The sequence below is a fragment of the Hylobates moloch genome, unplaced genomic scaffold (assembly GCF_009828535.3).
Source record: "Hylobates moloch isolate HMO894 unplaced genomic scaffold, HMol_V3 SCAFFOLD_3, whole genome shotgun sequence".
Taxonomy (NCBI): Eukaryota; Metazoa; Chordata; class Mammalia; order Primates; family Hylobatidae; genus Hylobates; species Hylobates moloch.
The window spans coordinates 51,081,234-51,105,328 of NW_026652278.1; the positions used below are offsets into that span (position 1 = coordinate 51,081,234).

A 24,095-nucleotide genomic window follows, 5' to 3' on the forward strand; every position below is an offset into this window, starting at 1 on the left:
TATTGATACTTATTGTTGATTAAAGAAGTTATTTCTTAATCAACATTTTCAGGAAAATTCTATTTGCTAGCCATGACATAATTAAAATATACCGAAAGCCAGTATACCCATTCATGGTGATGACTGGTGCATTGCTGTTTAAAAACAAGGAGTATATTTCAGTGTCTGAGGATGCTATATATCACCTCAAGGCTCTCAGAGTGCCATCCATCACCATGTTCTATAAAATGAAAGGTGAACCATTTTACTGTGAAAATAACTATATAGCATCACTTCAAAGCCCTAAGCCAGAGTTGAACTATGGCAAATTCCTTCACCCTCCTGTAGGTCCTGTACTCTATAAATCAGACCTATATGATTGCTGAAAACATCAGCTAAAATTTACAGTAGTTTAAAATCTCAAGGGTAGAAAAATCAAATTTTTTCAGTTCTCATTTTATTTGCAATGGTACATTGTCCCTGATACTCCTATTTTCTTGTGTTGTGTGATACTCTTTTATTCTTGTTTTGAAGATCTTCATGTTTTGTATAACAACTTATTTTGCCTTCATAAGATGTTTTATTATTTGTAATATTCTTATACACTCTACTGAATAAATTTCCAAATTTTTGAGAGGATTTTTTTTCAAGTTATACATATATGTAAGTCAAAGAAATTATATTTAGTTATGTTATTAGTAACAGTAATATGATATATAGTTTATAATGGTCTTGCCCTGTTTATTGTGGATATTAATAGTCATTAGATTACTCACCATAATTAACCTATGAACAAACACTGGTAAGTAAGGATGGTATATAAAACAAGATGTAAGACTATTTCAAAAAAAACTCTAACAACACACAAAATAGAATTGTGATGCCACATTCACAAACCTTAGCTAAACTAACAAATAACCTGCCATTTTTTGACACATGCAACACTACACAATAGCTCATTTGTCATTTCTAACCCACACAAATAAAACATATAAATACTTAAGTGGAAGACGTAACAAATAGTCTTGATCAAAGAGCTAAACGGTTATAGATATTTAAAAAGTATCAAAGATAAATGAACAAATCTGTTGGTCTCAAATATAGAAGTGTTGCATGTGTACACATTGTAATGAAGAAGACATTCTTTTTATCCAAAATTATGCCTGAATCTTTCTCCTACAATCAGAAATTCTATGTGGTCAGGAATATGGAAGTAGGAATGTAGCTTTATAATTGGTCTTGATTTTCTTTGAAGGATCAGCTTTCCGTTAATTCTTATAATATACTCTAATTTTAATTTGAGGTTTATGTGGATCCAGAAAAATTTATCATAGAATGAAACCTCCTTTAGATACATAAATTCCACTGAACGATCCAATGTCGAGCATGTTTTCAAACTGAAAACATTTGAATCTCAGGACCTTTGCGGTGAATGCAAAAAGCAAAACAAACAAATTACCCCACACATTTTGGAATCATGCAATATGAGTTAAACTAAGCCCAGGTTATTCCTATCTTTGGACTTTTTTTTTGCTCTACAATGAGAGGTTAATATATTAGTTTAAGATAGTCTAAATAGAGTATTATTTCTTGCAGACAGGAGCATTTTGACTGATGTAGGTCCACTTTGGCTGCTCAGGATTCCTATGAGATGAAAGTTCAGGTGATTGAGAGCAGAGAATCCAGAAGTTGGGACATTAGAGATATAGTCACAACAGGTTACTATAAATCCAAAGGAGGGTAAAAAGATTAAAGTGAGTTGGGCGCAGTGACTCACGCATGTAATCCCAGCACTTTGGGAGGCTGAGGTGGGAGGATCACTTGAGCTCAGGAGTTCAAGACCAGCCTGGGCAACATGGCAAAACCCCGTCTCTACAAAAAATACAAAAAATTAGCCAGGCGTGGTGGCACATACCTGTAGTCCCAGCTACTTGGGAGGCTGTGCTGGGAGGATTGCTTGAACCTAGGAGGTGGAGGTTGTAGTGAGATGAGATCGTGCCACTGCACTCTAGCCTGGGAAATAGAGGGAGACTGGCAAATAAAAAACAAATAAATAAAAAATTTAAGAAAAAGATTATAGTGGAAGTTTTTTTACATAAAGGGGAAGGCAGTTTACTTAAATGCAAAGCTATAAAATATGCTGAGGCAATCTTTAGGTCAAAAGCTAGTGAATTGTTGGTTTTTACTTCAAACAGAAATAATTAACCTAAGCTAGTATAGTTATTAACATTAAAGCCTCCTGAAACACATAAGTACAATAAAACTAATTATCAATGGCTTAAGCAATCACAAATTATACACACACAAAGAAATACATACTATTTTTCATTGTATATTAAATTCTTTTTAGGACAAAAATTAGTGGTTTATTTCTACATATGTACTTCAGCAATAAGATGCAGTCATTTCAATTCCATGTAAATTAATTACCCTAGGGCATTGAGAATGTTCCCAGGGTTCCATTATTATAAATAATAGCTTCATTGAAAACACATTTAACCTGAACCTGATTATTTCACTGGTGAATTTCTATAGATGAAATTGAAGGGTCAAAGTCTTTGCTTTATATATTTTAAACAAAATTATTTAAGTCTGTGCCCACAGGTCAACTAGAGAGCTGCCTGGGCAGGAGTCATTATAGAAATAATTGTTTAATACATGTTTTGCAATTTGAAAATCAAAATGTTATCTTATATTTCTTTTTATTTTTATTTGATTCTCAACAGCTAAAAAAAAACTTGAACCTTTTATTTATAATATTATAATTTCTTATATCACACAATTGAATTGTAAGCCTAAGTCAAAACAAGGTCTTTGAAGTCTGCTTGGAATTTTTGGTAATGTAGGGAAATTATTACAAATAATACAAAAATTTCCATGAGTATTTTTAAAAATTTTAGTCACACAGGGAATACTTGGGCCCACATACCGTGCTAGAAGACCTAGTTATATACCTGCCTCTGTTATTGTCCCATGCTTCCCTTTCCAATATTATAGACATTTAGCTATTTAAATTTAATTCAATTTAAAAAATACAAAATATAATTCCTCAATTTCACAAGCCACATTTCAAAGGTTGAATAGACTCTTTTGTCTAGTGGCTACTATATGAATACACATATAGAATATTTGCATAATTGAAGAAAAATATATTGGAGAATGTTGGTCCTGTTACGTGTGTTTGAAATAACACACACATTCCATTCTTTTTTCCTGTGCTTTCTTTCATTCATTCCAATAATAATAACAATAATAACGAGGCCCTAATGCTTGCTGAATTTGGTAATGAACAAACAAACCCCTGTCTTTGTGAAAAAAACAAACTCCTGCTCACATATATGGAAGGGAAGTAAATAAGTAGACACAAAAATATAGTGTTTTATAGTAAGAAATACATTAAAGATACTAAAACTTAGAAAGTTGTATTAGTTAAGCTTGTCTGTGAAATATAAGAAGACTATCTTGATAGAGACTTAAATGAAGAGAAGGAAAATAAAAACTTTCAGGATGTCTGTAAATGAAATATTCCCTGTGAAGGGAATAGTGCAAATGTGCTGAGACAGGTTATTTCTTACTGTGGGTCAAGGAAGAACAATAATCCCAGTGTAACTGAAAGGAAAGAATGGTATCAAGGGCCAGATTATGTCCATGCTGCATCTTTGAAGTCCTTTAAAGGATTTTGGATTATACATTGAAATAAGATAGAAAGCCATTGGAAAGTTCTGAGCAAGAGGTGAGTAATTTCCTTATTAACGGCATCATTCTGTCTGTCTTGTGGAGAACAAAACATTGTGGATGTGAGCAGGAATGGAAACAAAGCTACCAGAGAGATGACTGGGCAGGAGTCTAGGTGACAGATTGGTGGACTTGATCAATCTGACAGCAACGGAAGTGAAGAGAACTACTGGGTTTATTGAGAATGATGCATTCTCTACTGGATTTATTATGTCTCCCATGTTTCTTCTGTAGTCATGGACCAGGAAGACAGTGTCCAGAGACTTATATTGTGCTAGATTGTCATTTCTGTTGAGCTGTGAAGTCCCAGTGTCCTCTACCCTTCCTAATCGCCAGTGCTAGAAGACCCTGCCACCTCTCAAAAGCACTGGGCTGTTTGAAAGTAATTCCAGAACCAATGTTCATAGCTAAACAATCATGAACAGGCTCAAGAAAAGAATAGTTTTCATGTATTTTTTCATTAAAATATTTTTCTAGTCACATTGACAGACGTCTATTCACATCCTGTATCTTAATGACCATTTTTCTCTTGCCAATTACAAAATGACTGCTTCCTGGTGCTCTTGGTTTTTCAAGATATAATGGTTACCATGGATGCATCAATAGATTTTGGATATTTTGCTTTTTAGCTCTGAAAAATTTCCTCTTCTCACAGCACATAACATATTGTGTGATGAAAATGAATTCAATGAGAGATCAAATGGTAACTAAAAAAAAGATACTATGAAAATAGTACATTAATAGAACATTTGCAGTAAATAGGCAGGTTAAAATGCTCAAAGAATCTTAAAGCAAAATATTTATAAAGATTTTTCATTTTCATTATCGTATTGTAAGATAAAGAGAGGCATGGCAGAAAAGATAATCTGGCTGAATCCCTCTTTTGGAACTTTTGCCTTAGAGAGAGAGCATGCAAGCTATAAAGATATCTACAAATATTTTAGTATTAAATAAGTTGAAGAGTTTAACTCATGGAGGAAGATTCCAATAACTATATTGTTATCACCTTTTTAAACTTCCTTTCTACACTTGGTGAAATAATCCATTCCATGATGTATATAATCTGGTACCATCCAACTCACTCTACTATCCTTTCACCCAGCTCTAAGCCACTTCCTCCCAATTTTCTACAGAAGTAACACTCAATCCCTTTCACCATTTTTCCATATAACAGACATTTAATGTTTTAGAGTATTGGTTCCAGAATTGATTCTGACACAACTATAAATATCTCCAAAAATTTTAAGTAACTTATTCTAAAAAAGGAAATAATTTATCATGAATGCATTCACACACAGGCGTATACATGTAGGGGTGAATATATACCATATATAAACTCATATATATGTTTATATATGTGTATATATATGAGTTTACATATATATGAGTTTATATATGTATATATATATACACACACAGACACATACATATGTGTATATATATACACACATACATATGTGTGTATATATATACACACATACACATACATATGTATATATATGAGTTTACATGTATATATGACTTTATATATGTATATATATACACACACACACACACACATACACACATACATACATACATATCATTATTTAAATGATCTGAGTACTAGGAAGCCTCCTAGGCCACCAGGGAGGTAGGAAAGTGCCAATGGGTACTTTAGAATAATGACTAATTTTCAAAATCCTTTTTTTCTTAACCTCCTCTTCTAAAAGAGAGGAAAGATAATTCAGAGCACAGGGAAGATAGATAAATAGATTATTATGACTTTATTTGGGAGAAATAGTAGAAGTAAGGAGAATGAAGTGATGAAGAAACAGAACAGTATTGACATTCTAGAATTTCCACTTCTAGACATCAAGTGTTCAAATTGAGCATTCTGTTCATCAAAGATAGAAAATGGAGTTTTAAAAAACAAGCAGGTGCTGACTTTTACTAGAAAGTGTCAAATCAAAGGATTTTCATTGAAAATCTTTTTCATGTTATTAAACCTAAATAGTAAAATTTTCTGAGAATTTTGGTGCAGCTCTTAAGTTGAAAAATTATCTGCATGTTTTATTTTTCTTTTCTTGTTTTTTACACAGTATTTAGTAACATGGGAAGTTCTCCTCACACAACGTTTGGATTCTACCAACTGGCTATTCTCAATTGTTTAAATCATAACACATCTGATTTAATCATATGTTTTTAAGTATGGGTGGTCCACATGTTTTATTATTTCTTCTTCTTCTTCCTCTTCCCCTTCCTCCTCCCCCTCCCCCTGCCTCCTCCCTCTCCCCATCCCCTGCCTCCTCCTCCTCCCCATCCCCTGCCTCCTCCCCCTCCCCATCCCCTGCCTCCTTCCCCTCCCCTCCCCCCTGCTGCTGCCTCCTCCTCCTCCTCCTCCTCCTCCTTCTGCCATGTGTTAGACAAATTTAAACCTACCTAAAGAGTGGCTTTTCTTACTGTGTTTTCTCCCAATACTGTCTCTGCTTTCTCCCAAACTACTTTCAAATTTAAAATATCTTATATCTTCTCATTCACTTCTCCTCCCTTTATGGGTGACTCATGAACGCATCCTTTCAATGACAATTTTTCTATTTGAAACTGCCTTCAGAGGAAGAAAACAATAAGTGTTCTATTATCTCATACTTTTCAACTGTACTCAGTACTAAATTGATGCTTTCTCATCCATGACTTCTATTCCTACTAACCTTATAAGTGGGACATAAACTGTGTTTTATACAATTTCCATTATATCATTGTTGCTCAAGTAATCTGGAACATAAAACAATAATAAATAAGCCTTCTCTAGGGATTCAACAGTAATCCTCTTTTTCATTCTGATGAAATTAAGTCTTTACAATCCCCTTTTTGTTTCAAATTCAAACCAAGCCACTTCAAGTCTCTTTATTGTCATTGTTTGCTTTCTCCACTGAATTCAACTGTTTATCTCTGTCTGAGAAACTCATTTATTCTTTTGCTTGATATTGGTTCTTTTCATACTGACCGTCCTACCATACACTGCTCCCAAATCTGTGCTACTTAATGTTTGCTTTTCAAGGAATTAATGTTTTCCCTTTCAAATAATGTTAAAGTTGCTTTCATATGTAATTTAATCTTCTCCTAAGTAGTTTCCTTGATTCAACATCTCTGCGTGTTCCTGAATGTTGTCTCATTGCTCTCTTGTCAAAATTCCCATTATTTTACAAATACTGCTATTATTACAAGTACAATAATACTAATAAATTTTGAGAGGCTCTTATGTGCCACTTGTGGTGCTAAATACTTTGCATATATCAATTATGTGCATTCTCTCCCTAAACCTTTGCATAAATATTCCTCTTTTTATTGTTTATCAGTGAAAATCAGAGCTGAAAATGTTAATTACTCAACTTCAAAGAACTAATGTTGGTGCAAAAATAATTGCGGTTTTTGCATTGTTGAAATTTGCCATTTGATAATGGAAAACATTCTTAAATAAATGTGGTTATGTTATACATCATTTTAATATGCATTTATCACTTTTTTTGCTAATGGCTTATTACTTGGTGCTTATTTTATGTCTATTTTAGACTATGGAAAATTTGTTAGACAAAAAGCAAATTTGAGTGATTTTCTTATTCGAGTTCAAAAATGGGTTGTAATGCAGCAGAGACAACTTCAAACATGAATGATGCATTTGGCTCAGGAGTTGCTAATAATTTTACAGTGCAGTGGTGGTTCAAGATGTTTTGCAATGGAAATGAGAGGCTCAAAGATGAGGAACCTAGTGGCCAGCCATCAGAAGTCGACAATGACCAGTTGAGAGCAATCATTGAAGCTGATCCTCTTACAACGACAGGAGAAGTTGCCAAAGAACACAATGTCAAGCATTCTACGGTTGTTCAGAATTTGAAGCAAATAGAAAAGTGAAAAAGCTTGCTAAGTGGTTGCCTCGTGAGCTGAGCGAAAATCAAAAAAGTCATCTTTTTGAAGTGTTGTCTCCTCTTATTTTAAGCAAAAGCAAGGCTCCATCTCTCTTTTGGACTGTGATATGTACCAAAAAGTGGATTTTATATGACAACCAGTGATGACCAGCTGAGTGGTTCGACTGAGAAGAAGCTCCAAAGCATTTCACAAAGCCAAACTTGCACCAAAAAAAGGTCATAGTCACTGTTTGATGGTCTGCTGCTGGTCTGATCCTCTACAGCTTTCTTAATCCAGGCAAAACCATTACATCTGAAAGTATGCTCAGCAAATCTATGAGATGCACCAAAAACTGCAACACCTGCAGCTGGCATTGGTCAACAGAAAGGGCCCAATTCTCCACAACAACATCCGACTGCACATTGCACAACCAATGCTTCAAAAGTAGAACTAATTGGGTTATGAAGTTTTGCCTCATCTACCATATTAACCTGATGTCTGACCATCCGACTACCCACTTCTTCAAGCATCTCTACAACTTTTTGCAGGGAAAATGCTTCCACAACCAGGAGAATGCGGAAAATGCTTTCCAAGAGGTCATCGAATCCCAAAGCACAGATTTTTACACTATAGGAATAAACATAGTCACTTCTCATTGGCAAAAATGTGTTGATTGTAATGGTTCTTATTTTGATTAATAAAGATGTGTTTGAGCCTAGTTATAATGACTTAAAATTCATAGTCTGAAACCGAAATTACTTTTGCACCAACCTACAAAGTGGCAGAGCTAGGATTTGAAGTCAACCGGCGAATGTTAGTGGAAAGAGCAAGTGTTGGTTATTAAATAAAAAATATCCTGGTTCTAGACCAGAAATTTGAGCCTACAAAAAAATAAAACTGATATTCCTACCTTACAGGCAGTGTGTGAAAGAGCAAGCAAGTGTATTCAGTATCTCTTTGTCAACTTTAGATCTGCTGGCCTCACATATTTATCATACCAACTGTTGCTATAGCATTGAGTCCTGTGTGGGCTCTAATTAAGTTCAGGTAGATGCAAACTGACTGAGTCTTGTTTCATAACCTGATCACTCATCACATACGTTGCATTTCTACCTCAAAGGCTCTTCTGATGATCACAAAGCACACAACAGTACAAAACCCTCCTTGGTGCCTAAATATCTACGATTGCAGGAGTACTGTCCCAAGGGTTGTATATTTGATCAATGAAAATGTGAAAATGAGTGGATAAATGATTTCCTTTCTCTCTTATAAAAATTTTGTTCTAACATCATTGTCTTACCTTCTTGGACACTGCTTGTATTCAGCAGTTGATAGCCCAGAGATGCTTCTTTATATTTGATCTTTATATTTCCTTGCCCAACACCCCTTCCTCACTCCTGATGCCTGAGATTCCTAATACAACTTATGCCCTAGTCTGATTTTTGTGGCAACCAAGAATAGAGTTGGAGCCACATAGTGATAGTTTATTCCAAAATATCACTGAGTAAAGTAAAACAATGAGACATACAATGGTAATTATATCTCACAGTAAACTAGATATCATATCCAGATTTTGACCTCCCATCAGTTTGGATACCTGTAACCAGCCTCTGCCTCTATCACCCCATTACTCTGATCCCTGAAAACAATCATTTCATATATATGGAGTGAGAGTCAAATATAAAATGTTTGGTTTGTGTCACACATTGAGCTTAATAATGAGAATTCCAAATGAAATAGGGCACAATCGGACTTAAAGCAGCTCAGGGTACAATAGAGAAACACAGATGTCAATTAATAAATAACAATACAACATGATAAGTATAAAAGTTTGGGTCACCGACGACCTCATATTTTCTCAAATCATTATTTTCCTAATATTCATCTTCTACAACACTACCAGGTAGATTTCAATGAGTTAATTATCCTTTTATTCATATAAGTCATAAACAGTTTATAAGAATATGCATTAAAAATATAAATTCCTGAGCCTATATTCCTGACTTACTGACTTAACATTCATCAGTGAAATTCAGGCAGTTCATAATAGGGCTGCTTTCAAATCCTGGCTGTGCTTCAGAACTAGAGAACTTTTTGGTTGGTGATTTTGTTTAATTTTAATTTTTAAATTAACAAAATAAAATATTTTTGTGGAATGTACAGCTCTATAAATATTAACACAAGTAGAGATTTGTGAATTGTGAATCTACCACCAAAATCAAGACAAAGAGCAATTCTATCACGGAAAAAATCACTCAGGCTTACCCTTTGTAGTTACACCTTCCTCCCACCCTTACACTCTGGCACCCACTGGGATATTCTCCCTCCCAATAATTTTATCATTTTGATAATGTCATTTAAATGTAATTGGAAAGGAATTAACTTTTTTAAGACTGTCTTATTTCATTTAGGAGAATGCCTTTGAGGTTTATCCAAGATGTTATATTTATAAATAGTCCATTCATTTTTATTTCTGGGTAGTATTCCAATGCATGGAGGTATCACACTTTATTTATTCATTCCCCCACTGCTGGACATTTAAATTCTTTTCAGTTTTTGATGATTCTGAATAGAGCTGCTATAAACATTTGCATGTAGATTTTTGTGTGAACATCAGTGTTCATTTCTCTAGGTAAAGTAAATGCCAAAGATTGGATTGCTCGGTCACATAGAAAGAGTACATTTAACTTTATAAGAAAGTGATCGAGTGTTTTCCAGAGTCCCACCAGCAGTATTCAAGTATTCTCATTTCTCCACATCCACATAAGCATTTGGTGTTGTAGTTTTGTTTATTGTGTGTGATATTCTTATGTGATGGTGCCGCAACATGGTTTTAATGCATTTCCCTAATTGCGAATGTTGTCGCACATATTTTCATGGGCTAATTTCACACATTTATATCTTCCTGGGTTAAGTGTCCCAGGTACACAAAAGAAAAAAAAGGAGAAAAGAGAAAAAAATTTAAGAAAAGAAAATAATAGTTTACGGTTCTCTTTGATCCTCCACTATTTTTGCCTCAAACAGTGGTTATGACATGCCACTGAGGAGCTAATATTGGTAATAGGATGGACATAAAAAACATGGCCTGGTAAGTTTTATTTTTGTTTTTGTTTTTTTCTGATGTAATCAGCCTGAATCAGAGGGATGATAAAAATTTAAATATCTATAAAACAAAGGTGTGCTGAACAAAAGAAACATAGAATTGATTCATTCATTTATTCAATCGCTCATTTAAAAAAATATTTAAGCTCTATGAAATTGTGTATTATAAAAATAGCAAATGTTGTTTACTATATATCTGGAATGATACTAAATACTTTTCATTTATTAACCGATTTAGTTGTTATAATTACCCTGTAAGATATGTGTGTGACTATATTTATTTTTCAGATGATTAAGCTGAGACAGACAAATAAGTAACATTCCAAGATTACATCATTTGTAGTAGAAGACTCAAAATTGTATTCAGTGTTCTGTTTACTTCCAGGGCAGTGCATTTAACTATAGCTTTTGCCTTTGCTATCATTCCCTTTGTATTTAGATTAAAGGTACACCTCTACTTTTCATATTCTGAAACTTCAAGGAAAGTTCTGCAGGCAATTTAAAAATGAGGAAACACATAGTGCCCTGTAACACCAATATGTTAAAGATCAGAGAACATATGTGAAGAGAAAATCACTTGAACAGTTTGCTCTGTGAGCAAGAGTACATAGCAACAAGTCCAAATGTGTAAGAATAAAAAATCGCTGGGCAGTTTAACCAGAAAAGGATGCAAACAAGTCAAAAGTTTAATACTTTTTGAAAAATGAAATTATATTGAAAAATTCAAACATGAATAAACCTATTTCCTTAATCTTATCTATGAAACATAAATATACAACAAAAGTATTTAGAATATTTTTTAAACCATTGCATTAAAAAAAATCAGATTCTAGAATAAAACGCAGATTGGCCAAACTTTTTAACAGAATTAAATTGTGTGTTTCCCTGCACTTTTTTAGTGTGCAACAACAAATACTACATCAGAATTAAATCTCTAAGGTAGAAACTTTCAATAGAAGGAAGTGAGGAGTGGACTGTGAGAGTCAATTCTGATTCTACCATCAGTTAGCTATGTCATCTGGTTTTATTTATTAATTATCTTATTATACTCAATGTTTTTTAAGTGTCAGGGATAGTAGTACCTTCCTTTAGAGATTTTTGGGAAAGATTGAATTAGACAGTATCTATAAAATGCTCTTTGTAGTATCCAGCACATAACTACTTCTAATAAATAGTAGCATTAATTTATTCTATATACATATTCATCTATAACAAGACTTATCCCAGATTGACCAGTCATACATTAATATAAAGCATATGCCAGTCTATAAAGATGTAAGAAAACATACTTTTGGTGGTATTTGTCTGAGCTTTGTTAATCCTAAATAAAAAAGTGCTCAAACTCAATGCATCTCTAGTTTCTACTGCCCCCATACATTTCAGTGTTTCCCAAAGATAAATAAAATGAATTATATGATAATCATTTAGATCCTAAACATATTATTTATAAACCAACAGAGATAGCAAGCACCTGGTGCCAAGAAAATCACCTTTATTGGGTGGATTTCCATTTGTAGAAACTGAGCAGAATATTAGCATAAAGCAGCCCAACACAAGAGTAAAAGCTATTTTAATGCTTTGAAGTGGGGTTGAAGAGCTCCCAAATCTAGTACTGGCTTTATTAACAATCATTGGCATTGGCCCTGTAAATTATAAATTATGCAAACAAGGAATGTATCTGTACTCTGGACACTTCTTTCACTCCTTAAAGGGTACCTTGAAGATGATATTGCAAAACAGTGAAATTTAGAGGAAACATTTTGCATGATTTGAATAACTTGCATTATTTGATTCAGGCATGATTTGAATGATTTGCATGATTCTCTATTAGCAAGGATGGTAGAAATATTAGTTATGTAAGGTTAATTATATATATAATTAACCAAGAATAAAAATGACCTTCAGATAGTCTTATTTCAGAAAACAATATGCCAATCATTTCCATTTATCATTCCTATGAATGATTCTTCTAATTCATCTTTGGTATCAGATGGTATTACATTCACAATACTTAGTTATATGTAATCATGTCCTACTGTAGTGAATTTCAAGAGTATATCAGCATATCTCACACAGTGTAGTTGTTGTAATAATATAATAGTTGCCACCTAAAGTAAAAGCAATCTACTTTTCACATTCCAACTATTATCTTGGATAATTTTAATAAAATTATAAATATTCCCATTTTGCAGTAGATGGAATTTTGGTTTAAAGAAATTTAATGACTAAACTTTGCACATGTCTAACAGTTACTGCCACCCACTGAAACCACAACTACATTCTGAATGTTGAAACAAAAGGGGCTTGTTTTTGCCAGAGATGAAAGTTGTTTATTAGTTTGCTTTTTGTAATAGTTTCAATTTACTTTGTGTCATTTTTAGGAAAAATAAATGTCAGGAAAAAAACACAAAATAATTTAAAATATTTTAAGGACCAGGCATGATGGCTCAGGCCTGTAGTCCCAGGGCTTTGAGAGACTGAAATGGGAGGATCATTTGAGGCCAGGAGTTCAAGACCAGCCTGAGCAACATAGTGAGACTCCTTCTCTAAAAAAAAATAACTTATAAACATGTAACCAGGCATAGTGGCACATGCCTGGAGTCCTAGCTCCTTGGGAGGCTGAAGTGGGAGGATTGCTTATGCCCAAAAATCAAAGCTGCTGTGAGTTAGGGTGGCACCACTGCACTCCAGCCTGGGTGACAGAGTGAGACTGTGTTTCAAAAAAATAAAGTAAAATAAAATAGTTTTTTTTTTTAAATGGCACAATTATACTAAATCCCCCTTGTGAATAGTCAATATATCCATTACATATTTGAGTTTGTATAAATTTTAAAATGTGCTATAATTATGTTTCATATTTATCTTCTCTTCATGCCATCCCTTAATAAAAATTTAGCTGAAATTCATAAGACAGTTATGTTTTTGAAAATTATAACAATTTTTTATATGTGCTGCCGAAGCAAGCACAGTGGTGAGGATGTGGAAAAATGGCAATTCATGTACACTATTGGTGGATATGCAAATTAATACAGTCAATATGAGAGTATGGCATTTCCTTAAAAAAATGAAAATTGAACAGCCACATGAACCAGAAATTCCACAACTGGGAATAAATTTAAAGGAAATGAAATCAGTATGTCATAGATGTCTGTATTCCCATGTCAGCATTATTCACAATCACCAAGATAAGTATTCAACCTAACTGCCTATCAATAGATGAACAAATAAAGAAAATGTGGTGTATATATATATATATATATACACACACACACACACATATATAGTATTATATATATATATACACATATATAGTATTATATATGCAATATATAGTATATATTGTGTATATATTGTATATATACACATATATAGTATTATGTATAATACTATATATATTGTATTGTGTGTGTGTATATATATATATATATATATATACAATGAAATACTATTCAGCTTTTGAAAAGAAGGAGATTCTGTCATTGGTGACAATCTAGATGAACTTGCAGGGTTTTATGCTAAGTGAAATAAGCCAGGCACACAAAGACAAATAGCTCATGACTTCACTTAAATGTAGAATCTAAAAAAGTCTAACTCATTTAAGCAGAGAGTAGAAAGGTGATTACCAGCGGCTGGGAATATAGGAAAGTAATGAAGACATATTGGTTAAAGGTTACAAAAATTTCAGTTAGGAGGAATGAGTTCTAGAGATCTATCCTACAGAACAGTAACTACAGTTGATAACAATATATTGTTCACTTGAAACTTTCAAGGGAGCTTTTAAATGTTCTCAGCATAAAAACTGATAAGAATGTGAAGTGATGAATATGTCATTCCAAAATGTATTTATTCATCAAAACATCCCCTTGTACACCATAAATATATATAATTTATATTTGTCAATTTAAAATATACAAATTGTATGTGTATATGATAAAATACATGAATTGTGTGTGTATATATGATAAAATGTTAAAAAAAATAAGAGGTTATCTTCATGACCTTAGGATAATCAAGGTTTTATCAGAACACACAACATGCCAAAAAGGAGAAAAATCAATTAATTGTACTTAACATAATTAAGAGACCATTAAGACAGTACAATGACAAGCCACAGAATGGGAGGAAAAAAATTGTGTATCTAGGAAATATATGTAACAATAACAAAACAACAAACGCAGGTAATGCAATAGAGAATTGGGGAATTTGAGCCTGCAATTCATAAAAGAGAATACCCAACCGGATAATACACATATATATAATGGGGCTGAACTTGATTCATTATCATAGCAATGCAAATTAAAACTACAATAGGATATTTCTATGTGCTCACCTCAAGGCTCAAACAATGAATGGATATTCTATTCTATGACTAGATACTTGTTTACAGCAGAGGTAGAGTATAGATTGGTACAATCACTCTGGGTAACAGTTTGGCAGCATTTAACAATAATGAACCTACACATTTCTCATTACTTAGAAATTCTATATCTGTTATAAACCATACAAAAATGCATAGTTAAGCTCATGAAAAGATAAGCATGAGAATGTTCATAGAATCACTTCAAAATATCTCAGACTGGAAACAACCCAAATATGTATTCAGAATAAACTGATGAATAAATGATGCTATATTCATAGAGAAGAATACTATATAGCAACACAAACGAACTACATTTTCTGAATGAACTACAATTGCAACTAAAAACATGAATGAATCCCCAAAGTGTGTTGAGTAAAATAAACCACTCACAAAAGAGTAAATATTGCATGATATCATTAATATAAAGTTCAAAAATAGGTTATTCTAAGGTGTTAGAAGTTGTAACAGTGGTTATCCTTGGCGGTGGTGGTGGTGGTGGTGGTAGAATAAAATGAAGTTAGATACAGCCCAAGTGTGTGCTTCAGAAATGCTTTGTTTCTTTATGTGGTGCTGTTTACAGTGATGTTTCTTACTTTCTAAAATTTCATTGGGGTGTGCCCTTGTTAATTATCTTCTTTTTATAAAATTAAACTAATTGTATAAATAGTCAAACATACTGGAAAATCAAATCACAGTTAGCCATGATTCTCCTCTGTAGTCTAACAAACTTGTAATCTATAACATTGAATATTCTAAGTAAAACGATTAGAAATCTGATAAGCTTTTTCTAACATGATTTTTCATTATGTACAAGCTCATATTGTTTACTCTGCTTTGATTTGATTTTAAAAGTTTCAAAATAACCTGAGTGAGATAAAGGAATTATTTGATAGTTGCTAATCATAGAAAATAGCCTCAAATATATGAACAATAATAATGTCTGTGGAAATGAAATGGCATAGAAGATAAAAGAATATAGGAATGAAGTTCACTTCATAAATATGACATAATTTGAATTATTGAAGGTGAAGGAGTTTTTACCATCATTTATTCATATATTTTATCTTTCAAGCCTTACTATCAGACCAACAGGAGCAAAAGGCTGTGATATTTCATTACAAATGTACAGCGTTATATAGAATACATGTTTTCATTTATTATTCTTAAAATGAATACCCAAGATCATATAAAATAATTCACTTTGAAGTGAAGGGGGGCTACATAATTCATATATTATGTTTACCAGGGACCTTCTCCAGTCTGCTTGTGGAGAAAATCTCCTCTCTTGGATGAGAAATTACATTGGAAATATACAAATAGCAGCACAGTCCTGTGACTTCTTCTGCTCACCTTAATAGAAATTAGATGCTTATATCATCTGTGGCTATTTAAGACATTGTATTGACCATTTTTCCATTGGTCATGTTTCTTTTATGATGGAAAAATAGGCTAACTTACCTAATAAAAGAGAAAAAAATGTCTGAGACTTCAACCCATAAAATTAAGCACATCTCTTTAAAATATTTTTATCTGACTCTCAATAAGCCTGAAAAACTACTCGTGGTACTTTTTTCATTTTGCAGAATTTCATTATTTTATTTAGGAATTCATTAAAGAAATATTTATGGCGCATTCATACCATGCCAGGCTAGATTCTTGGAATACAGTGCTAAGCTCTGGAAAAACAAAGACGTATACAACCTTTCCTCAAGAAGTGTAGTGGAAGAGACAAATTTTTAAGATTGTGCCAGATATTAAAGAGAACTAATCAGCTCCCCTCTGCATGTGATCTAGACAAACTTGGAGAAAATGACACTCTAGTTGATTTGAATGTGTTCCCACCTAGTTTCTCTTAATGGTAATATCTTGCGTAAACATAGTACGGTATCACAACAACGAAATTGATGGATATAATTTTTGGCCTTAATCAGAATTCACCACTTTCACATGCACTCGTGTGTGTGTGTGTGCACATGCATGTGTGCATGTTTAGGTCTGTGCAATTTTCTCACTTGTGTAGATTCATGTGATTACCACCACAGTCAAGATACAAAAGAGTTCCTCGTGATATCCTTTAATAGCCATAGCTACTTCCTTGCTCCCCTTCCTAATCTATAGAAACCACTAAATTCTTCTTTATCTCTATAATTTGGTCATTTCAAGAAGATCACAGGGGTGTCTAATCTTTTGGCACCCCTGGGCCATATTGGAAGAAGAATTGTCTTGGGCCACACATAAAATACACTAATGATAGCTGATGAGCTAATAAAATTAAAAAAAAATTCTCATAATGTTTTAAGAAAGTTTACAAATTTGGGTTGGGCCACATGCAAAGCTGTAAAGCTGTCCTGGACCACATGCAGTCCATGGGCTGTGGGGTTGGAAAGCTTGGGTTAAAGAACTGTAATCATATCTCATGTAACCATTTGAGATAGATTTCGTTTTCAATCAGCATAATTTCCTAGAGACCCATCCAAGAGGTCTTGCACGTTTCAATGTACTGATGAATATTCAGTACATTCTTACATGTATCAATTTTTAATAGCTCTTTACATTTCACTGTTGAGGAGTATTTAATGGTATGAATAAATGTATACTCAGTTAAACACAGTTTTACCAGTAAAACATTGAAAGACATGTAGGTTGTTTCCAATTTTAACTGTTATAAATAAAGTGACTATCAATAGTCACATAATGGTTTATGTGTGAATATCAATTTTCTTTTATTTGAAATAAATGCATTTCTGTAGGATCAGTGGTGATATCCCCTTTATCATTTTTTGTTGTATCTATTTGATTCTTCTCTCTTTTCTTCTTTATTAGTCTTCCTAGTGGTCTATCAATTTTGTTGATCTTTTCAAAAAACCAGCTCCTGGATTAATTGATTTTTTGAAGGGTTTTTTGTGTCTCTATTTCCTTCAGTTCTGCTCTGATTTTAGTTATTTCTTGCCTTCTGCTAGTTTTTGAATGTGTTTGCTCTTGCTTTTCTAGTTCTTTTAATTGTGATGTTAGGGTGTCAATTTTGGATCTTTCCTGCTTTCTCTTGTGGGCATTTAGTGCTATAAATTTCCCTCTACACACTGCTTTGAATGTGTCCCAGAGATCCTGGTATGTTGTGTCTTTGTTCTCGCTTGTTTCAAAGAACATCTTTTTTTCTGCCTTCATTTCGTTATGTACCCAGTAGTCATTCAGGAGCAGGGTTCAGTTTCCATGTAGTTGAGCAGTTTTGAGTGAGTTTCTTAATCCTGAGTTCTAGTTTGATTGCACTGTGGTCTGAGAGACAGTTTGTTATAATTTCTGTTCTTTTACATTTGCTGAGGAATGCTTTACTTCCAATTATGTGGTCAATTTTGGAATAGGTGTGATGTGGTGCTGAAAAAAATGTATATTCTGTTGATTTGAGATGGAGAGTTCTGTAGATGTCTATTAGGTCCACTTGGTGCAGAGCTGAGTTCAATTCCTGGGTATCCTTGTTAACTTTCTGTCTCATTGATCTGTCTAATGTTGACAGTGGGGTGTTAAAGTCTCCCATTATTATTGTGTGGGAGTCTAAGTCTCTTTGTAGGTCACTAAGGACTTGCTTTATGAATCTGGGTGCTCCCGTATTGGGTGCATATATATTTAGGATAGTTAGCTCTTCTTGTTGAATTGATCCCTTTACCATTATGTAATGGCCTTCTTTGTCTCTTTTGATCTTTGTTGGTTTAAAGTCTGTTTTATCAGAGACTAGGATTGCAACCCCTGCCTTTTTTTGTTTTCCATTTGCTTGGTAGATCTTCCTCCATCCTTTTATTTTGAGCCTATGTGTGTCTCTGTGCATAAGATAGGTCTTTTGAATACAGCACACTGATGGGTCTTGATTCTTTATCCAATTTGTCAGTCTGTCTCTTTTAATTGGAGCATTTAGCCCATTTACATTTAAAGTTAATATTGTTATGTGTGAATTTGATCCTATCATTATGATGTTAGTTGGTTATTTTGCTCGTTAGTTGATGCAGTTTCTTCCTAGCCTCGATGGTCTTTACAATTTGGCATGATTTTTCAGTAGCTGGTACCGGTTGTTCCTTTCCATGTTTAGTGCTTCCTTCAGGAGCTCTTTTAGGGCAGGCCTGGTGGTGACAAAATCTCTCAGCATTTGCTTGTCTGTAAAGTATTTTATTTCTCCTTCACTTATGAAGCTTAGTTTGGCTGGATATGAAAATCTGGGTTGAAAATTATTTTCTTTAAGAATGTTGAATATTGGCCCCCACTCTCTTCTGGCTTGTAGAGTTTCTGCTGAGAGATCTGCTGTTAGTCTGATGGGCTTCCCTTTGTGAGTAAACTGACCTTGCTCTCTGGCTGCTCTTAACATTTTTTCCTTCATTTCAACTTTGGTGAATCTGACAATTGTGCGTCTTGGAGTTGCTCTTCTCGAGGAGTATCTTTGTGGTGTCCTCTGTATTTCCTGAATCTGAATTTTGGCCTGCCTTGCTAGACTGGGGGAGTTCTCCTGGATAATATCCTGCAGAGTGTTTTCCAACTTGGTTCCATTCTCCCCATCACTTTCAGGTACACCAGTCAGACGTAGGTTTGGTCTTTTCACATAGTCCCATATTTCTTGGAGGCTTTGTTTGTTTCATTTTATTCTTTTTTCTCCAAACTTACCTTCTGGCTTCATTTCATTCAATTTGTCTCCCATCACTGATACCCTTTCTTCCAGTTGATTGCATGGGCTCCTGAGGCTTCTGCATTCTTCACGTAGTTCTTGAGCCTTGGCTTTCAGCTCCATCAGCTCCTTCAAGCACTTCTCTGTATTGGTAATTCTAGGTATACATTCGTCTAATTTTTTTTCAAAGTTTTTAACTTCTTTGCCATTGGTTTGAATTTCTTCCTGTAGCTCAGAGTAGTTTGATCATCTGAAGCCTTCTTCTCTCAACTCGTCAAAGTCATTCTCTGTCCAGCTTCGTTCAGTTGCTAGTGAGGAACTGCATTCCTTTGGAGGAAGAGAGGCGCTCTGCTTTTTAGAGTTTCCAGTTTTTCTGCTCTGCTTTTTCCCCATGTTTGTGGTTTTATCTACTTTTGGTCTTTGATGATGGTGATGTACAGATGGGTTTTTGGTGTCGATGTCCTTTCTCTTTGTTAGTTTTCCTTCTAACAGACAGGACCCTCAGCTGCAGGTCTGTTGGAGTTTGCTAGAGGTCCACTCCAGACCCTGTTTGCATGGGTATCAGCAGCGGTGGCTGCGGAACAGCGGATTATCATGAAACGCGAATGCTGTTGCCTGATCGTTCCTCTGGAAGTTTTGTCTCAGAGTAGTACCCGGCTGTGTGAGGTGTCAGTCTGCCCCTACTAGGGGGGTGCCTCCCAGTTAGGCTGCTTGGGGGTCAGGGACCCACTTGAGGAGGCAGTCTGCCCATTCTCACATCTTCAGCTGCGTGCTGGGTGAACCACTACTCTCTTCAAAGCTGTCAGACAGGGACATTTAAGTCTGCAGAGGTTAATGCTGTCGTTTTGTTTGTTTGTGCCCTGCCCCCAGAGGTGGAGCCTACAAAGGCAGGCAGGCCTCCTGGAGCTGTGGTGGGCTCCACCCAGTTCGAGCTTCCTGGCTACTTTGTTTACCTAAGCAAGCCTGGGCAATGGTGGGTGCCCCTCCCCAGCCTTGCTGCCACCTTGCAGTTTGATCTCAGACTGCTATGCTAGCAATGAGTGAGACTCTGTGGGTGTAGGACCCTCCAAGCCCGGTGTGGGATATAATCTCCTGGTGTGCCGTTTTTTAAGCCCATCAGAAAAGCACAGTATTAGGGTGGGAGTGACCCGATTTTCTGTCACCCCTTTCTTGGATTAGGAAAGGGAACTCCCTGACCCTTTGTGCTTCCCAAGTGAGGCAATGCCTCGCCCTGATTCGGCTCGCTAAATAGACCAATAGCAGGCTCTGAAATTGTGGCAACAATCAATGGCTTACCAACCACGAAGAGTCCAGGACCTGATGGATTCACAGCCAAATTCTACCAGAGGTAGGAGGAAGAACTGGTACCATTGCTTCTGAAACTATTCCAATCAATAGAAAAATAGGGAATCCTCCCTAACTCATTTTATGAGGCCAGCATCACCTTGATACCAAAGCCAGGCAGGGACACAACCAAAAAGAGAATTTTAGACCAATATCGTTGATGAACACTGACACAAAAATCCTCAATAAAATACTGGCAAACCAAATCCAGCAGCACATCAAAAAGCTTATCCACCATTGTCAAGTTGGCTTCATCCCTGGGATGCAAGGCTGGTTCAACATACGCAAATCAATAAATGTAATCCAGCATATAAACAGAACCAAAGACAAAAACCACATGATTATCTCAACAGATGCAGAAAAGGCCTTTGACAAAATTCAACAACCCTTCATGCTAAAAACTCTCAATAAATTAGGTATTGATGGGACATATCTCAAAATAATAAGAGCTATCTATGACAAACCCACAGCCAATATCATACTGAATGGGCAAAAACTGGAAGCATTCCCTTTGAAAACTGGCACAAGACAGGGATGCCCTCTCTCACCACTCCTGTTCAACATAGTGTTGGAAGTTCTGGCCAGGGCAATCAGGCAGGAGAAAGAAATAAAGGGTATTCAGTTAGGAAAAGAGGAAGTCAAATTGTCCCTGTTTGCAGATAACATGATTGTATATCTAGAAAACCCCATTGTCTCAGCCCAAAATCTCCTTTAGCTGATAAGCAACTTCAGCAAAGTCTCAGGATACAAAATCAATGTGCAAAAATCACAAGCATTCTTATACACCAACAACAGACAAACAGAGAGCCAAATCATGGTGAACTCTCATTCACAATTGCTTCAAAGAGAATAAAATACCTAGGAATCCAACTTACAAGGGATGTGAAGGACCTCTTCAAGGAGAACTACAAACCACTGCTGAATGAAATAAGAGGATACAAACAAATGGAAGAACATTCCATGCTCATGGGTTGGAAGAATCAATATCATGAAAATGGCCACACTGCCCAAGGTAATTTATAGATTCAATGCCATCCCCATCAAGCTACCAATGACTTTCTCCACAAAATTGGAAAAAACTACTTTAAAGTCCATATGGAACCAAAAAAGAGCCCGCATCGCCAAGTCAATCCTAAGCCTAAAGAACAAACCTGGAGGCATCACTCTACCTGACTTCAAACTATACTACGAGGTTACAGTAACCAAAACAGCATGGTACTGGTACCACAACAGAGATATAGATCAATGGAACAGAATACAGCCCTCAGAAATAACGCCACATATCTACAACTATCTGATCTTTGACAAACCTAACAAAAACAAGCAATGGGGAAAGGATTCCCTATTTAATAAACAGTGCTGGGAAAACTGGCTAGCCATATGTAGAAAGCTGAAACTGGATCCCTTCCTTACATCTTACACAAAAATTAATTCAGGGTGGATTAAAGACTTACATGTTAGACCTAAAACCATAGAAACTCTAGAAGAAAACCTAGGCATTACCATTCAGGACATAGGCATGGGCAAAGACTTCATGTCTAAAACACCAAAAGCAACGGCAACAAAAGCCAAAATTGACAAATGTGATCTAATAAACTAAAGAGCTTCTTCACAGCAAAAGAAACTACCATCAGAGCTAACAGGCAACCTACAGAATGGGAGAAAATTTTCGCAACCCACTCATCTGACAAAGGGCTAATATCCAGAATCTACAATGAACTCAAATTTACAAGAAAAAAACAAACAACCCCATTAAAAAGTGGGTGAAGGACATGAACAGACACTTCTCAAAAGAAGTCATTTATGCAGCCAAAAAACACGTGAAAAAATGCTCATCATCACAGGCCATCAGAGAAATGCAAATCAAAACCACAGTGAGATACCATCTCACACCAGTTAGAATGGCCATCATTAAAAACTCAGGAAACAACAGGTGCTGGAGAGGATGTGGAGAAATAGCAACACTTTTACACTGTTGGTGGGACTGTAAACTAGTTCAACCACTGTGGAAGTCAGTGTGGCGATTCCTCAGGGATCTAGAACTAGAAATACCATTTGACCCAGCCATCCCATTACTGGGTATATACCCAAAGGACTATAAATCATGGTGCTATAAAGACATATGCACACATATGTTTATTGCGGCATTATTCACAATAGCAAAGACTTGGAACCAACCCAAATGTCCCACAACGATAGACTGGAGTAAGAAAATTTGGCACATATACACCATGGAATACTATGCAGCCATAAAAAATGATGAGTTCATGTCCTTTGTAGGGACATGGATGAAACTGGAAATCATCATTCTCAGTAAACTATCACAAGGACAAAAAACCAAACACCGCATGTTCTCACTCATAGGTGGGAATTGAACAATGAGAACACATGGACACAGGAAGGGGAACATCACACTCCAGGGACTGTTGTGGGGTGGGGGGAGGGGGGAGGGATAGCATTAGGAGATATACCTAATGTTAAATGACGAGTTAATGGGCGCAGCACACCAACATGGCACATGGATACATATGTAACAAACCTACACATTGTGCACATGTACCCTAAAACTTAAAGTATAATAGTGATAATAATAATAATAAAAGAAATAAATGCCTAAGATTGTAGTTGCTAGATCATGTGGTAAGTGTATGTTTTCTTTAGCTTCATTAGAAATTGACAGTTATGTGCAGTAAGAACACTGACCCACTATCTTTACATTTTCTAATAACACAATATATCATCATTGGCTATAGTTACCAGGCGGTACAATGAATCCCTTGAACTTATTTGATATGTTTAGGCTTTAATTTTTTCTTTTTTTGTTTGGGGTGTGGGGGGACAGAATTTCGGTCTTGTTGCACAGGCTGGAGTGCAATGGCGCGATTTCGGCTCACTGCAACCTCCGCCTCTTGGGTTCAAGCGATTCTCCTGCCTCAGCCTACCAAGTAGCCGGTATTACAGGCATGCACCACCACACCTGGCTAACTGTTTTTCATATTTTAGTAGACACGAGGTTTCACTATGTTAGCCAGGTTGGTCTCGAAC

The 24,095-nt window shown here is 35.3% G+C and overlaps 1 protein-coding gene and 1 pseudogene across 1 annotated transcript in view; one reads left to right on the plus strand and one right to left on the minus strand.

Annotated features, from left to right (window-relative positions):
* Positions 1 to 24,095, minus strand: part of PCDH15 (protocadherin related 15) — a 1,777,335-nt gene that overhangs the window by 1,513,622 nt on the left and 239,618 nt on the right. The window lies entirely within an intron of this gene.
* LOC131383056 (histone-lysine N-methyltransferase SETMAR-like) lies at positions 7,269 to 8,297 on the plus strand (annotated as a pseudogene).